We start from the raw sequence: 14,146 nt of genomic DNA on the forward strand, positions 1-14,146 counted from the left end.
GGGACACCACTAGGTAGTAAGGTTCTGAAAAACAATCCAGTCATGTGATCAGAGTTTCACCACTTTCCCAGCATGCACCCAGCCCTACCTAGTGGCTTACTAGGATCCTGCCCAAGGAATGTACCCAACTCAGTGCTTGCTGCCCATCACCCCTGTCTCAGCGTCTCTGTCCACTCCAGTGTCATCCCAGAAGCACAGCTGGCTTCCAAGCTGTTTTTTCACAATTCTCCGAAGAAAGTTTCTATGGTACCAAAGTATGAAAAATGAGGACATGTCGTAAATAAGCTGTGTGACAGAAGCTGTAGGTCAGTGTCTCCTGAAGAGCTTCTAGGACCTAGGCCAGCCCTCACAAATATCTGGGTCTGCATTAGCATGAGATGTTCTTCTGCCTGCTTCCTCATATGAGTTTCTTCTAACACTGTGTTTCCTAACCAGAGGGAATAGTTCTGTTTGTTGGGTTCAGTGCCTCTTTTTTCATGTTGTGGGATTTCCTTAGGTTTTTGTCCATCTTTGTGTTGGAGAACTTGATTTGTTTTGCCTAACAATTTTATGTTAGTTATTTTAGACACAAGATTATTCCAAAAACTCATAAGCAGTGTAATTCATTCTTGGCTGACAAATACTCCCAGCCAGGTTTCAGTCTCTCCAAGACACAGATCCCAAGGAGGGCTAACATTTGGCAAATTATCTGTTCAGGAGGGAAACAAAGATCATGAAAGTGTGGGTAACAAAAGCTGGGGTGAAAAGTCAATCTTACACAAAGAGTCAATGGTATCTGTGCAGCACTGGACACATTCTCCTCTAAACCCATTACCTAATCTGAAAACAGCTGGTCTGATTCCTTAGGTTATGTTTCATTTAAATTAGAGACGGTCTTTTCTCTGAAGAAATAGTCATCCTTGATTGAATTTTCCCCTAAAGCATGCTATGTGGGAAGAGGAGGAGGAAGAGTAAAGAGTACATATGATAAGGGCAAATTACAGACAAAAGTGGAAATCTGCTGTCTTCTCTCGCTCCTGGGGAGCAAGAGGCTATGTCATGTGATTTCAGGGGAACCAAAAAGGACCACCCAGTTCTTACATAGGAGCTAAACTCTGACATCTTTTTACAGTCAAAATAGCCCAACTAGAAGAAGTTCATTCAGATAAATCAAACATTTTCATTTTGGTATGAATTCATTCATTCATTCATTCACTAGTCACCACACATTTATTGACTGCCTCAAAGGTGCCAGGATTGCTGCTAAATTTTAGAAAGAGAACTGTAGACATGACATAACTCTTGCCTTCACTGACTCTAAAACCTAGTAAAGGAAGCAGACAAGCAGTTTATCACTTCCAGTTGCCACCAGACAAGACAAAAAGTACAGGATTTAATGGAAATAGGAAGGGTAACTGTCTAGACTTAGAATGAAAAGGAAGCTTTCCTGGAATCAGCAAGTCAACATCTGGGCAAAGCAAGTCAACACTGCATATAACTCAACTCTTTGGATATCACTCTACAACTGAGGAAACTGGAGTGCTTATCCCATGATTTTTTAAATGCTATGAATCCATTCTTAATATATATGCACATCCATTTATATAACTTTATATACATTTGTAAATAGGACTTCACAAATCCTATTGTTTTTGATGAAGTATTTGATGCAGGCAAAATAATATATACATTATAGAACATAGTGATAAAATACTCATTACTCCCTACCCAACTTAAGAATCAGAATGTTAGTGATACTTCCTTATGTTTAAAAGCCCTCACCCACAGTCAAAATATCCACGCTTCTTGCTTACCTATGACCAGTTCTTTATAGAAAGAGGTGACAGCAATATGAGACCTCAAAGGCCTCATATTTCCCCCAGTGCCATAAGTTACCTAAGAGCCATAACAATAAAACCATAAAAATAAAAACCATAACATTAGTTACCCTAATTCATAATCAGTGCTTACTCTATGCCAGGCAATCTTCTAAATGTTTTATGTACATGAATTAACTTAATCTACTCAGTAACTCTGTGAAGTAAATATTACTACCCTCCTTCTTATTTTAGAGAACAAATTGAGGCATGGAGTAGTCCAGTATTTTGCCCAAGATCACACAGCTAGTGAAGAGTAAAACCAAGATGCAAATAGGTCATCTGATTTTTGAGTCTGTTCTAGCCACACTATCCCACTACTGCAGACAGGTGATAATGATGATGGTAATGGTGCTGACGGCAGTGCTGGTGGTACCTTTTCCTATTAAATATTGCTGGTCCTCTAGTAGAATGTTAGATTCAAAGTTTGAGGGAATATATCAACAGATTCATCCATCCCATAGGTTTAGAACTTCTTGACAATGAGAATTAGGATGAGGAATTATAGATCTAAGGCTCATGGTTGTGAAGTGAGTGGCAGACATTGTTCTGGAACCTGAGGATCTTTCCCTAAGTACATCACTCATTCTAGAACACCAGATTGGCTAGGTTTCACAGGATACCTTAACTCTTGACTTGGAAATAAAGCACGAGTAATGAATTAAACCAGAAAAGTCAATGGTGAAGTTTTCGTCTCTCTGCTTGATCACTACTGCAACAAATCTAGAGATATTACGTTTGTAAAAATTTCAAGTGAGTCATTTTAAATCTATTTGGAGCAAAGATGTGGACTCTCAGATCTTTTTGGGGTAGTGGTGGATAAGGTTCTACTCCAGGCACCTAAAACAGTGCCTCCATGTATAAGTTCCATGAAAAATGAATTGCTAACATCATAACCACTATTCTATGATTTCAAACTAGGAAAAGGCCCTTGGAAAATAATTGATTTGAAGATCTCACTGCTGTTTCTATTCAAGACTTTATTTTAATGGTTGTATTAAATATATAGACTTTTGAAGAATAATTTGTAGTACTGCCATATTGCATGAATTAATCTGTACAATGACATTAGAAAGTACACAAAACAAAGCATCATTTGATTGCAAGAGTGATGGAAAGCTTACATCTGACCACTTGTGTTTTTAAGACAAATATAAACATGATTACTCCCCACCAACATGCATTAACCTCAGCACGATTAGGAACCAGACCAAGCACAGTTTTACAAGCTTCAAGCTATGTCTAAAAATATAATAGGTGTAAAAATGATAAAGGTAGAATTTGAGCTGATTCCTTGATGCTCTGAGGTTTTTAACATGGCTCTGAGTTGTTCTTTATACAGTCAATTTCTTATTCTCTCCAACTGTTTTAGCTAAGCAATCCTAGCTACTGTGAAAAAAAAATAAAAACAGACTCTCAATAACAAAGCAGTGGAAATTTCTTGTGTGTGTAGACCAAAAAGGTGTTTCTGATTGGTGATGAGAAAGGGGAAAGATATTCTACTGCATGTAGTTTACAGACCTGGGTTGAAGAGGGTTCAGGGTTGCCCTGGAGATCAATATCCAGTCTGCATATAGGAGAACATGGATGATGACAAGTAGGAAGGGCTATGACTCACATCAATTGGTCAGAACTCAAGCACATGGCCACCTCCAACTGTGAGGGGGGCTGAGAATACCAGAGAGAAAAGAAGACAGTTTTGTCAATTAGTTAGTAGCCTCTGCTATTGTAAATCTTTGTTTTCTCATCTGTGAAATGATAAATCTATCTTTTGTAAAACTTTCTTAAGCCTATATGTGTGTGTTAGTTGCTCAGTTGTGTCTGACTCTATGCAACCTCATGGACTGTAGCCCACCAGGCTCCTCTGTCCATGGAATTCGCCAGGCAAGAATACTGGAGTGGATAGCCATTTCCTTCTCCAGGGAATCTTCTCGACCCAGGGATTAAACACAGGTCTCCTGCATGGCAGGCAGATTCTTTACTGTCTGAGCTATCAGGAAAGCTTGATGCGAAAGTCACTCAGTTGTGTCCGACTCTCTGCAACCCCGTGGACTATAGAGTCCATGAAATTCTCCAGGCCAGAATACTGGAGTGGGTAGCCTTTCCCTTCTCCAGGGGATCTTCCCAACCCAGGGATTGAACCCAGATCTCACACATTTCAGGAGGGTTCTTTACCATCTGAGCCACAAGTGAAGCCTTCAGGAGAGCTTAAGCCTATATAATTTTCAATAATAAAACAAAAAGCTACAGGTCCACTGCTTCATACAGATCGTAAAGTCTTTGCTATTTGCCATGATGCAAAATATTCCATTTATCTTATTCATCTTTCTTGTAAACCCACAAATTTTTCTCTCTCTCTGCTATTTAAGAGGCTCTTATATCTCTGATTTCTGTTGCATAAGACACTACAGGTAGTGACTAAAGATTACTAAATATCTTGAAAATGTAATGAACTGAACTGTACTTAGGGCTTCATTTCACCTGCACAACAGTCCAGTGAGATGGGTTTCATTATCCCTATTTGTACAGTGGTAGAGGAGAGAAGGCAATGAGTTCAGTTCAGTTCAGTCACTCAGTCATCTCCGACTCTTTGCAACCCCATGAATTGCAGCACGCCAGGCCTCCCTGTCCATCACCAACTCCTGGAGTTCACTCAGACTCACGTCCATTGAGTTGGTGATGCCATCCAGCCATCTCATCCTCTGTCGTCCCCTTCTCCTCCTGCCCCCAATCCCTCCCAGCATCAGAGTCTTTTCCAATGAGTCAACTCTTTGCATGAGGTAGCCAGAGTACTGGAGTTTCAGCTTTAGCATCATTCCTTCCAAAGAACACCCAAGACTGGTCTCCTTCAGAATGGACTGGTTGGATCTCCTTACAGTCCAAGGGACTCTCAAGAGTCTTCTCCAACACCACAGTTTAAAAGCATCAATTCTTCAGCGCTCAGCCTTCTTCACAGTCCAACTCTCACATCCATACATGACCACAGGAAAAACCATAGCCTTGACTAGACGGACCTTTGTTGGCAAAGTAATGTCTCTGCTTTTCAATGTGCTATCCCGGGTGGTCATAACTTTCCTTCCAAGGAGTAAGCGTCTTTTAATTTCATGGCTGCAGTCACCATCTGCAGTGATTTTGGAGCCCCTCAAAATAAAGTCTGACACTGTTTCCACTGTTTCCCCATCTATTTCCCATGAAGTGATGGGACCAGATGCCATGATCTTCATTTTCTGAATGTTGAGCTTTAAGCCAACTTTTTCACTCCCCTCTTTCACCTTCATTAAAAGGCTTTTCAGTTCCTCTTCACTTTCTGCCATAAGGGTGGTATCATCTGCATATCTGAGGTTATTGATATTTCTCCCTGCAATCCTGATTCCAGCTTGTGCTTCATACAGCCCAGTGTTTTTCATGATGTACTCTGAATATAAGTTAAATAAGCAGGGTGACAATATACAGCTTTGATGTACTCCTTTTCCTATTTGGAGCCAGTCTGTTGGTCCATGTCCAGTTCGAACTGTTTCTTCTTGACCTGCATATAGGTTTCTCAAGAGGCAGGTCAGGTGCTCTGGTATTCCCATCTCTTGAAGAATTTTCTACAGTTTATTGTGATCCACACAGTCAAAGGCTTTGGCATAGTCAATAAAGCAGATGTTTTTCTGGTACTCTCTTGCTTTTTCGATGATCCAGCAGATGTTGGCAATTTGATCTCTGGTTCTTCTGCCTTTTCTAAAACTAGCTTGAACATCTGGAAGTTCATGGTTCACATATTGCTGAAGCCTGGCTTGGAGAATTTTGAACATTATTTTACTAGCATGTGAGATGAGTGCAATTGTGCGGTAGTTTGAGCATTCTTTGGCATTGCCTTTCTTTGGGATTGGAATGAAAACTGACCTTTTCCAGTCCTGTGGCAGGGGACCTACAATTAAATAATAGCCAAAGAACACAGCTCATAAGTAATGGTAAAATCTCAGCTTGAAGTTAAGCCTCTGTTGATTCCAAATCTTGGGTTTATACCAATCAAATCACTCTGCTTCTTTTTTATGTATCTCTCTCAGATTCTCCAGAATACCTACGAGTGTCAGGCTCCTGGTGAAAGAAACTGAACAAATACCTGTCCAAATAAACTGAATTGAAATAATAATAAACCTTTCTTGTAAACCTCAAGTTTAATAAGCCTCTATTATAAATCTATGCTCTTAAAGGACATTTATACTGTTCCTTCCTAGATTTTTTTTTTTTGTCTTCTCCATGCCAGTTTTATATTTGCTTTTACTTCATTGCATTCCCTCATTCCCTTTCTCAGTGCCCCCAAGGGCCATCTTAAGCCTTCTTAAGAAGGAAGCTTTTATTTAGGAAATTATATCTTACATTGTGCTGACTGCCACTTAGCCACTCAAGAATTTCTGGCAAAAGTCTTATAAGAGCATGACTTATAATAATTTGAGAAAGTTTCCTATCTTATTTAACTTTATGGGAAAAACTAATTCAGTGGAATGTGGATTTAGGCTCAACTGTCTGCTTGTCTAGACTTAGCTTGGGTCATTCATTTCCTTGTCTCCTTAGCTAGACATTTGTTCCTCTTCCAGCAATATTCCTGTTGCATACTAAATGAGTTATATTTTAATTGACACGAAATTAATAGGGAAGTCAGCCAAGCCAGAGGAAAATCTTTTTTTTTTTTCCTAGTCTAAGAGCAGCCAGCAGAAGCTTCCTGTTACAACTGTCTTCTGTGGGTAAGCATGTGACCAGGCTACAGACTCAGAATGAATTCTATCACTACTTTACAGTCTGTATTAGGTAACCTGTTCTATGCACAGAGAACCTGTGGGCAGGTGATTAATAATGGTATGATTTTGTGTGGGGGTGGGTAGCTAATTATGGTTTATGAGACTTGTCTAACAAATTATATCCATAGGAACTACCTTCAGAAAACAATAAAAGTATGGGTCCTTAGGGACGTATTTCCATACTACCAATGTAAATAAAAACAAATCACTTGGAGGCAGGATTCAGGCTTATATAAGGAACATTTCATTATTTCATAAACTGACATTATTAACAAAGATTCTCTATTGTTCAGACATTGCAACATTTTAGAAAGCAAGAAATATGGACCCATTTTATTAGCAATATCAAGGTATTATCTCTGTATCTGCTGTTTCTTCCAGGTAAATCATTTATGTGTTCACAAAAAATTATGGCACTGGCCAACCTTATATACTCAGCACTGTGCCAGGTATAGAAACTCATCATTATGTTGCCTGAGAAAAAAACTTGCTTCATCACTATAGTAAAAAATTTTAAATAATGTGTCATAAAAATAATTGTATAATGAGACTTTAAAGAAAGGAAAAGAGCTCTTCCTAGTAGAATTAAAGGAGGACTTAACAGAGGAGCTTTCTTTGAGTTAATCCTTAAATGATGATTGTACCTTTATTTTATTCCACATTTCCACAACAGTTTCAAAATAGCAATACTAATATAACTACCATCAATACAGTTTAAAATATATTTCCCCTTCCCATTTTAAAGTTATGGTGTTAGAGGATATAGCCATTAGAGGATATAGTATACTATAACCTCCTTCTTTCAAGTCTTATCTTTATTAAAACTTGGTTTCCCAGATCACAAGTCCCTAGGTCAAAGTCTATCTGTTAGTTGTTATAGTTTATTTTCTAATAGATTCTTCAGGAAGGGTTCATGGGAACAATATTTCCTGAGTTTTTAAAGTTGAAAGCAATTTTTCTATGCCCATTGTACTTGAATGTTATTTTTGCTGGATATAAAATTTTTGTCTTGTATTTTCTTGAGTATTTTAAATGTTTTCCATTTTCTTCTGGCTGTGTGGTTTTAGTAGACTGTATGATGCCTCTCCCCACTCAAAAATCTCCATGTCCTAATATCTGCAACCTGTGTATATGTCAACTTATATGGCAAAGGGGATGTGGCAGATGTGATTAAGAGTCTTGACAAGGGGAGGTTACCCTAGATTTTCCAGATGGACCTAAATGTAATCACAGGTATCCTTATGAGAGGGAGGCAGAGGCAGATTTGACTACAAAAAAAGAGAGAAGGCAATGTGATGATTGAAGCAAGGGGAGAAAATGTGAGGTGAGCCAGGGTGACTGACCAATGAATGAGAACAGCCTCTAGTAGTTGGAAAAAGCAAAGAAATGGATTCTCCCTGAGAGCCTCCAGAAGAGTCAGCCCTTCTGCCATCTTGATCTTAACCCTATAGGATTCATGTCAGACTTCTGGCCTCTAGAACTGTAAGAGAATATATTTCCGTTGTTTTAAGCCCACTAGTTTCTGGTAATCTTTTACAGCAGAAAAAGAAAACTAATTAAGTGTTAGTCTCAAAGAGTCTGGTGAAAACATTTTTGCCAAGATGCCTATTAAATTATTTTCTTTTTTTAAGTTCAGTAATTTTACTATGTCTTGGTATTGGTCCTTCAGGGTCAGTATTCCCATGCATGTAATATGTGGTTTCAAATTTTATCATTTCAGAAGAGATTTTTTTAAACTATAGTTTTTGACACATTTTTCTGTTTTTAAAATTGGTTTCTTCCTCAAGGACTCCTATTATCTTACATATTGGAGCTTCCTTGCCTTTTCTCCATGCTGTCACTTTCTCTTGAATATTGGACCCAGGAAGATCACATTTTTATCCCTTTGAGTATAAAAATAGTTGCTCCTTCATTTCCATCTTCTAAATTTCATGCAGTCTTCTCCCTGCAAGCACATAGGAAAAAGAAAGCTAAGAATTAAACTTCAAGGTTAGCTAACTTGTATTAGTACAAACCCACCCCTTGTCAACACAGCATCTTTTAATCATATCAACTTCCAAATAAAAATAATACCAAAATGATGCTTCCACCCAATGATGGAGCTATTCCTTGTATAACCAAAAACATGTTAACTCTCTCCCACAAATAAGATACAAAGTTCACTTATTCATTTTTGGATGATGTTCCATTGCTCTTCCAGCTGAGTCACACTAACACATAAAGTTAACACTGTGAACACAGTTACAGTGTTCACAGTGGAAGGAATGGGAAAGTGGAAGGAAAACAGTGGTTATTTTATGTGTGTGCTGTGCTATACTTAATCACTCAGTCATATCTGACTCTTTGCAACCTCATGGACTCTGTCCATGAGGATTCTCCAGGCCAGAATGCTGGAGTGGGTTTCCATGTCTCTTCTAGTAATATATACACAAACATGGTCATATCAAAATAAGGAAAATACTCATAATTATTATAGTTCTTATTTATAAACTTGGTCACATGGTCATAGAAGTGACCGATTTCTTAGCTTCCTTTTTCATAATCCACCCCCACCTCATGATGTACTCTGCATATAATTAAACAAGCAGAGTGACAATATATACTCTGCATATAAGTTAAATAAGCAGGGTGACAATATACAGCCTTGACGTACTCCTTTTCCTATTTGGAACCAGTCTGTTGTTCCAGGTCCAGTTCTAACTGTTGCTTCCTGACCTGCATACAGATTTCTCAAGAGGCAGGTCAGGTGCTCTGGTATTCCCATCTCTTGAAGAATTTTCCACAGTTTGTTGTGATCCACACAGTCAAAGGCTTTGGCATAGTCAATAAAGCAGAAATAGATGTTTTTTCTGGAACTCTCTTGCTTTTTCGATGATCCAGCAGATGTTGGCAATTTGATCTCTGGTTCTTCTGCCTTTTCTAAAACCAGCTTGAACATCAGGAAGTTCATGGTTCACATATTGCTGAAGCCTGGCTTGGAGAATTTTGAGCAATACTTTACTAGCATGTGAGATGAGTGCAATTGTGCAGTAGTTTGAGCATTCTTTGGCATTGCCTTTCTTTGGGATTGGAATGAAAACTGACTTTTTCCAGTCCTGTGGCCACTACTGAGTTTTCCAAATTTGCTGGCATATTGCATGCAGCACTTTCACAGCATCATCTTTCAGGATTTGAAAGAGCTCAACTGGAATTCCATCACCTCCACTAGCTTTGCTTGTAGTGATGCTTCCTAAGGCCCATTTGACTTTACATTCCAGGATGTCTGCCTCTAGGTGAATGATCACACCATCGTGATTATCTGGGTTGTGAAGATCTTTTTTGTACAGTTCTTCTGTGTATTCTTGCCACCTCTTCTTAATATCTTCTGCTTCTGTTAGGTCCATACCATTTCTGTCCTTTATTGTGCCTATCTTGGCATGAAATGTTCCCTTGGTATCTCTAATTTTCTTGAAGAGATTTCTAGTCTGGACTGGAAGAAACACAAGCTGGAATCAAGATTGCCGGGAGAAATATCAATAACTTCAGATATGCAGATGACACCACCCTTATGGCAGAAAGTGAAGAGGAACTAAAAAGCCTCTTGATGAAAGTGAAAGTGGAGAGTGAAAAAATTGGCTTAAAGCTCAACATTCAGAAAACGAAGATCATGGCATCAGGTCCCATCACTTCATGGGAAATAGATGGGGAAACAGTGGAAACAGTGTCAGACTTTATTTTTCTGGGCTCCAAAATCACTGCAGATGGTGACTACAGCCATGAAATTAAAAGACGCTTACTCCTTGGAAGAAAAGTTATGACCAACCTAAATAGCATATTCAAAAGCAGAAACATTACTTTGCCGACTAAGGTCCGTCTAGTCAAGGCTATGGTTTTTCCAGTGGTCATGTATGGATGTGAGAGTTGGACTGTGAAGAAGGCTGAGCGCTGAAGAATTGATGCTTTTGAACTGTGGTGTTGGAGAAGACTCTTGAGAGTCCCTTGGACTGCAAGGAGATCCAACCAGTCCATTCCTAAGGAGCTCAGTCCTGGGTGTTCTTTGGAAGGAATGATGCTAAAGCTGAAACTCCAGTACTTTGGCCATCTCATGCGAAGAGTTGACTCATTGGAAAAGACTCTAACGCTGGGAGGGTTTGGGGGCAGGAGGAGAAGGGGACTACGGAGGATGAGATGGCTGGATGGCATCACGGACTCGATGGATGTGAGTCTGAGTGAACTCCGGGAGTTGGTGATGCACAGAGAGTCCTGGCATGCTGCGATTCATGGGGTCGCAAAGAGTCAGACACGACTGAGCAACTGAACTGAACTGAACTGACCCCCACTTCATTGGCCCCTACCAACATGTTTTGCTTCAAACAGGTGGTTTCTTCCGATTTTCAGATCTTGAGTTAAATGGCATCTCCTCAACAAGGTCTCTTCCCCATTTGAAGTCAGTAACCTCACATTTATTTTTCTCATAGCATTAATATTTTTATTTCTTTTGTTTTCATTTGTTGTTTCTTATTTCTTCATGACTCTCAAAATATTAGTTTTAATGAATGAACAAATGAATTCCTCACCACAAAATCTGCCACTCACATCTTACCAATCAACAGGTCATATTAGTTTTCATTCCTGATATCTTTCAAATTAATTCCTTTCTTTATAGTTATCAACACCAGTTTTTATTTGACATCCTGATATCAGATAGCTAGCTTCTCCTCATTCCACTTAGCACTACATACTATACTCAGTACTTACTAGAAAGAACTGATTCTGTATTTTTCTTTATATTTTTACTACCTAGCATAGGAGGCACACCATAATGCAAAGTAGGAATTCAGCAATTATCTGTAGATGAATAAATAAAATGTTATCAATGATATGCTGCTGCTGCTACTGCTAAGTCACTTCAGTCGTGTCCGACTCTGTGCAATCCCACAGATGGCAGCCCACCTGGCTCCCCAATCCCTGGGATTCTCCAGGCAAGAACACTAAGGAATGTTATATAAGAAATCAGGCTTCCCAGATGCCTCACTGGGAAAAAAAATCCATCTGCAATGCAGGAGATGCAGGTTCGATCCCTGGATCAGGAAAATCCCCTGGAGGGCATGGCAACCCACTCCAGTATTCTTGCCTGGAGGCTCCCATGGACAGAGGAGCCTGGCAGGCTAGAGTTGGGGTTACAAAGAGTCAAACACAACTGAAGCAACTGAGCACGCATGCATGCATAAAAGAAATGTATTAACTCAGCCTCTAGTGTCTTTATCTTATAATTCAACATTCTAAAAATGAAAATTCATAGACAAACTTATTTTGAACTTTCAGATGTCTGCGCTTTCAAAAATGCTATGTATTTGACCTCTAATAAAGTGAGATTTAATTGTAAATGGAATGAGAATTGCTTATTGCCTAAAAGAGTATGTTTGCATAGATTTTCAAGAGTTTAAAATAGTATGACTGAATGTAAATAGTATAAATGAAAAATATACAAATAATGTATATTTTATCAATGTTTTCATTGACTGAATAATATTCTATAGTGCATCTGGATAATACACGAGTGCTGCTGCTATGGCTTGCGACCCCATAGACAGCAGCCCACCAGGCTCCCCCATCCCTGGGATTCTCCAGATAAGAACACTGGAGTGGGTTGCATTTCCTTCTCCAGTGCATGAAAGTGAAAAGTGAAAGTGAAGTAGCTCAGTCGTGTCTGACTCTTAGTGGACTGCAGCCACCATGGACTGCAGCCCACCAGGCTCCTCCATCCATGGGATTTTCCAGGCAAGAGTACTGGAATGCCGTGCCATTGCCTTCTCCAACATGAGTTCTAGGAGAGGCATAAACAATAGACAGAACAGCAGCAAGTATTTGGGATTTGAGGGTAAAAGATAAAAAATAATGGCTTATTTTCATTTCTTTTGAAGAAGAAAGGTATCTCTAAATGCTAAGTATAATGCCTGGTATACACTAGTAGCACAGCACATTTATACTGACTGCCTATTGCTTAATTTATAATAGTGAAAAATTTTTATAAATTGAAAGTTTCAAGTTGCCTTACTTAAAGAACAGTCAAAGGATAAAAGAATATTAACTCTTAAAACTGATTATAGGGGGTGGATATAAATTGTCATATCTTAAAAACCACTAAGATGATAAATGTCCTTACTAATAGTACACCCTAAATAAAAGTAAAGAGCTGGGTTGAAATGACCTTTAGAAATTATTTCCTACTTGTATTTCTAGAAACAGATTACTTTGTTACTGTTCTACTTTTAACCTCAAACCTCAAAAACTAAAGGTCAAGACTGAATAAATCAGGAGAAAAATAAAAGGTCTTTTATATCTACCATCAATAAAGAGAATGTATGTGAATGTAAAAGTATTTTTTCAGCCTTGGCATGACTCCAAGAAAACCCAAATGCTGAGGTCTGTTTCAGTCCTAGCATTCCTCGTTCCTCTCACAGGCAGACCATAGAAAGATGAACAAAGTCAACAAGCTCCATAATCAAAATGCTGGTCAAGGTCCATGTTTAAACACACCCCTAGGCACCGTGGGTGCAGATTTCTGAAAGGCTGTGTCAGAATAATAGGATACCCTAGAAGTTCAATGTTCTCTTCCTAAGGCAGCTCCCTGACTGCTTCTGGATTCAGTGCTACCCTATTTGTTCCCCAGGCATCAGTCAGAGCTAAGGGTCCTTACATCCACACCCTCAAGACTGGAATGAATCATATGACCAGCTTTAGGTTGGGGGAAAAGTGGTGGTGATAAAGCATTAACAGGCTCACATGTCAGCTCTTCTAAGTAATATTTACACTTAAATTTTAACAAATCCTTCCATGTCTGGATCCCATGGTTATGGATTGAATGAGTGGCCATAACAGCCACAATGACTAATTACTAAGGATGCTCTTAGGGAAAGTTCCAAGCTACCTACACACTATGAGGTAGTCTATTTCAGGGGGAAAGGATGACTGATAGATGGATAGGTAGACAGATGGTAAGCAATTCCAAAGCACTGCTGAAAACTAAATAGTTTAAGTTATAAACAAAAAAATGTTCATGGTGCTTGAAATCTTCAGTGATTATTTTTTAGTGCTCATAATATCTCAAGTTGATATCTTAATATATGACTTTAAAAATATTTAATTAATATTTTAAAAACCACTATGGTCTTTATTAAACAATAATTTGAATTTAATAAGAAGCTCTCTGTATATCTTTTGCCAAAAGTATTAAAAACTTGGGTTTTATGACATTTATTTTTCTTATTTTTGTCTAGAAGTAATTCAAAGCTTTTATTCAATTGAGAGAATAAGGTATTCATATAAATTGGGTCAAAATGAAAAGTGACATTGATAAGAATTTAGGTTCTATCCCCAAATCATGATAAATTCTCTTTATTCAAAAACACTGAGTGTCTCCCTTTATAGGCCATGATCCAAAATTCTTAGCTATGTCTTTAATGCCTCCAATATTTTATCCTCAAATTACTCATTAATCCTTACCTTCAACCATGACTAAACATA

Source organism: Ovis aries, chromosome 12 (genome assembly GCF_016772045.2).
Source record: "Ovis aries strain OAR_USU_Benz2616 breed Rambouillet chromosome 12, ARS-UI_Ramb_v3.0, whole genome shotgun sequence".
NCBI classification, from domain to species: Eukaryota; Metazoa; Chordata; class Mammalia; order Artiodactyla; family Bovidae; genus Ovis; species Ovis aries.